The sequence below is a fragment of the Primulina huaijiensis genome, chromosome 15, assembly GCF_012295235.1.
Source record: "Primulina huaijiensis isolate GDHJ02 chromosome 15, ASM1229523v2, whole genome shotgun sequence".
Lineage (NCBI taxonomy): Eukaryota > Viridiplantae > Streptophyta > Magnoliopsida > Lamiales > Gesneriaceae > Primulina > Primulina huaijiensis.
Genome location: NC_133320.1, coordinates 749,817 through 754,274, shown reverse-complemented (window position 1 = coordinate 754,274; position 4,458 = coordinate 749,817). Strand labels below are relative to the sequence as shown.

Below are 4,458 nucleotides of genomic sequence, written 5' to 3'. Positions count from 1 at the left end.
GCGTCAACATCATTAAAAGGAACACCCTTACAACTAATACCAAGATACGGATACTCTATTTTCGAATTTATAATAACTTATTTATGAAATAGATATTTCATTATATAAATATTTAAGATAAAGCAATACTTTATATTCAATTTGCCAAATGTTATTTAACTTCTCCGATTTGAACACCAAGTCAGTCTTTTTTCTAACCATTTTCAATTTTATAAATTCCGTATTTTTCATATTTTTCACTTTGTTAAACACAATGTCAATTTATAATAATAATTGTTTCAATACGAATACAAAAGAACATAAAAAAATATTATACTCACAAGTATAAACACATAATTAGCAACTTTAAAAAAATATAAATACTCATATAGTATACTATACACCTGGGTAGGACACCTTATAAATACCAAGATTTATACTTGTTCGATGCTCAAACACGTAGATCAAATCAGACCCAGTTAATGCCAATGGCGAGATATCACCACACAACTTTTACATTACAGGGAGTACAAACACAAATTAATTACATAAGCCGACACGTCTATAATTCATAAACGACCAAGAAAATATGGACCTGATATATTTCACCGATTACGTATACAGAATACAAAATCATACACGTACATGGAGTACAAAAAATATATATAACTACCAAGAAATACCAATCCAATGAAGAAAATAACAAACACTGATTCTACCCATCCGAGTATCATGTACAGAGGATGTCATTTGGAGACCATAACTCTTTCAGCGCCACAATCAAGGGTGACTTGTGGAATTCAATCAATCAAGTCTCTTCTTCTGAAAGCCACTCAAGAGTGCATATATACGAGAACAAAAAAACCTTCATCTGAGGAATGTAGATCCACCAGGAACTCTCCATATAGCATCTCGCTATGTACAAATCACTGGAAATTCCAGGTATATTAACACAAGCCTGGAAGAAGTATAGGAAAGAAATCTGGAAGCAAAATCTAAATCCAGGCAGGAGAACCTCGGTCATTAGCAACTTGAGGACGGCCTCCAGTGGGTGTAGGTGGTCTGTTAGCATTGAGTACCTACGTCCACAAACAGACACCATATGATTATCGGCATATAACAGCTTGTTTAGTCAAACAAAAGACGAGATTCAGAAACAAGAAGTATGAGATAACTGAAGCACCTGCATCCACGTGTCTTCTATATGGCGTTCGGGAGAAGTCTCTGGAGATGAAATTGCGGGGGGTACGTAGTGGGTGAATTAGTTTTGGAACAACAACTAAATCTCTGCGGCCAATGCCAAGATAGCACCAGCATTATTTGCAGTACCTGAAGAAACAAACCAAAAAATAAACAAGTCAAACTTTAGAGGATAAAATCGATGAACGAGCGAATAAACATCCTATCATCATGTAAATCCATCAAAGCCTTTCAATGCATTCTCAAGAATGTTGGTTTCTTGCAAATAGCTTGGTTTCCGGTTCGTATACCTAAGAGCTAACACCCACAATACTTGGATTGAAAAACAATTAAATAAATGCTCCCAAAAAAAGAAAACAAGTACATAAACAGAGAAACACCATCTAAACCTTAATTTTCATTAAAAAAAAAAAAAAAAACCAACACACCTAGAACAAATAAAATTTCGATAATTAATTCAAATTATTTCTAGCATTAACACACCCCACCAAATTCCATATAAATAAACTGGAGGATACAATATGAAACTAACCATTTACTACTAAAAAATCATTCTATTTTTTCATAAAGTACACATCTTTAAATATTTATTTAATTTGGTTAAATGTGTATGCAAGTTGTAATATCCGAAAGTTTTATTTAAGCTTTTTCAAAAAATGAACATTTAAATACAAACGAAAATAGTATATATGTATAAAACATGCCCATTACTAAAATTTTAAAAATATTAGATGTCTCCAACATGTATAAAATATTTTGTGTTTTTTATTCTTATCCAATAGCTAGACAAAAATATCGTATATGCCTTAAACATAGCTTCACAATAACAATATTGATCGAATGTAAAAGATAAATAAGGTAGAATATATCATTCTTTAGTCAAAGCAACTTTTGGACTTCGATTACTAACACAAACAAGTAGCAGAACATAGAAAACGTATAAATGCTATTAGTCGTTTTTTTCCTAAAAAATATCAAAATACTAACAAAATATAGACATAATAGCAACATGATAATTAATATATAGCCTATGAAATATTTCCATATAGTACATACCTAGAAAGCACAAAAAGCTTAGATATGTTCTCCTATTATTACAAGCGCAATTCATTCCTCATTTCTGTTTGTTTCGTTGTACCTGAAGAAAACAAATCCCATAATCATGTGAGTTAAAGGGTAGTATATTCACCGGTACCAAAGTGTAGAAATTTAATTGCTTGTAAATATAAATATTCAGAAAATTTATTCATATCATTTTAGGTTATTGGAACTAAACAATTTGTGAAGATGAAATGTTTATAATTTATTAAATTGATTTCTTCTAATAATAAAGACAAACTATTGCTCGTAGCCAAATATAGACAATAAAACATTTGTATAGGCTACATCATTTATTGGTATTTATTGAGCATATCCATGATTTAAAGGTTATATATAACATTTATTGACTAAAATTGGAAACCAGCTAAATATATGTCATTAGCTAGTTTATCAATAATATGTCAAGTCAAATACATCTTGAAATGATCGACAATAACTATATTAATAAAAAAACAATATGGTCTGTCAATAACATTAAATAAAGTTATTTATGCATTGCAACGGGAAAAAATCGAGTAGGTGTAAAGATTAAAATAAAGGTAATTTTTATACACGTAGGTTTTGTAGAACGTAATATATTATTCTTAGCAAGCTTATAAATGTTTTTTAGTTAAACGATTTCTAGACTATGAGATAGCTGATTCACTATCTGTTTAATATACATACTGAGTTTGTTGGATAACGTTGATATCTAGCTATGTTTCGGCATCGGCTGCGAAGTTTAGTAGAAGAAAAAACTTTGATTCCATTTTAAGTGCTCTTCGTAAGATGATGGCCCATACCGGGTTCGAATAAAATCTTTTTATTAGTTCTTCGACTTCTTTTTGGAATAGGTAGTTGTACTAACATTGACTGCAATCGATACAAAGAGTTGTTTTCCATTGGATTTGGGGTAGAAACATTATGTTTAGATATTGAAGGAAAAGTATACAAATGTTCAAGTAATTAAACGTAAAATAGAAGATGGTAGATGAATTTATTATATATACCATTTGAAGAAGGGTGAATCATAGATAGTTTATGACACATGTGATTGTTTTTGGCCAACTCAATACAAGTAAATCAGGGGTTTTTAATTGTTGACAAGTGTAAGGGCATAATTTATTGTTTTAAAATATAAGTCCTAGTCATCATACTATTCGTTATATTCGCACCGAGTGTAGTGTCTTAGAAAAACAAGAGATTAGTTGTTTATTTTAAATGTCAATCGAGTTAGTATTAGCGGAAAAAAGAAAACAATACTAATGTATATTTAATTTGTGATGGAATTTTAATAAAGAAGGTATTGAATGTAAGAGTTGTCATGGAATTTTAACTAAGAAAGCATTGAATATAAAAGTATTGATACTACATTGTAACATATGTGGTTGGTATACCAATAGATATCCTGTAGTTTTTTTTTAATGATGTGTGTTGGTGAGTAGGATAGAATGAATCAATGATTCTAATTTTGTAAGCAAGTGTATACATGAATCTGGATGTGAAAAATTAGGAATAAATTTAGAGTTATTACTAAAATATTTGTTCGACATCTGATAACAGATCCTAATTATTTTGCCTAAAATTTTTTTACCCAACATATTGTGCTAAGAGTGAAATGTGAAATATGTAAACTATATAAAAGAAAAGAAGATGATAGTATATACCTCATGTAGTGAGCGTCAGCAGCTCTTATGTCAACCGTCAATGTCGGCATCATGGATATTCTGTAAAAGATGCGTTTAATTTTTTCGTTTCGACGTATATTTTTTTTGCAACCTACGATCTTTTAAGCAAGCATATTTCCGTTTACGAGAGTTCTTAGTCCCGGTGGCTTCTATTGCAATAACTTTTCTTTGTCGCGGCATCGTTGCTATTTTATAATATCAAGCAGCTCAAAACGTCCAATTTTAATATGACCTAGTTTACTGATATACGAAGCTCGTAAATAAAGCAAGCTATGACACATTAAAAAAAAAAAACACACACAAGAATGAGTTATAATCTATATCTTGATAACACAGGTTAAGAGCTTTCTATGCTAATGAAGATGAAAAAAAGAAACCACATATACAGTAATAAACTACGAATACTAAATGACAAACTAATAAAATTGTAAATAAACAGCGAACCTGTATGAAGTGCGAGTGGTTGAGCTGGCCATAATCTTTATTTGTTGATTCTTCTTAAAGATGGCAA

General features: G+C 30.4%; 1 long non-coding RNA gene across 1 annotated transcript; it reads right to left on the bottom strand.

Annotated features, from left to right (window-relative positions):
* Window positions 1-538: 538 nt before the first annotated feature.
* LOC140960474 (uncharacterized) lies at window positions 539-1,758 on the bottom strand. The gene is made up of 3 exons (XR_012172171.1): window positions 1,163-1,758; window positions 995-1,058; window positions 539-908 (listed from the first exon to the last, which is right to left on the bottom strand). It is a non-coding gene; the product is annotated as an uncharacterized lncRNA (long non-coding RNA).
* Between the last annotated feature and the right edge of the window lie 2,700 nt (window positions 1,759-4,458).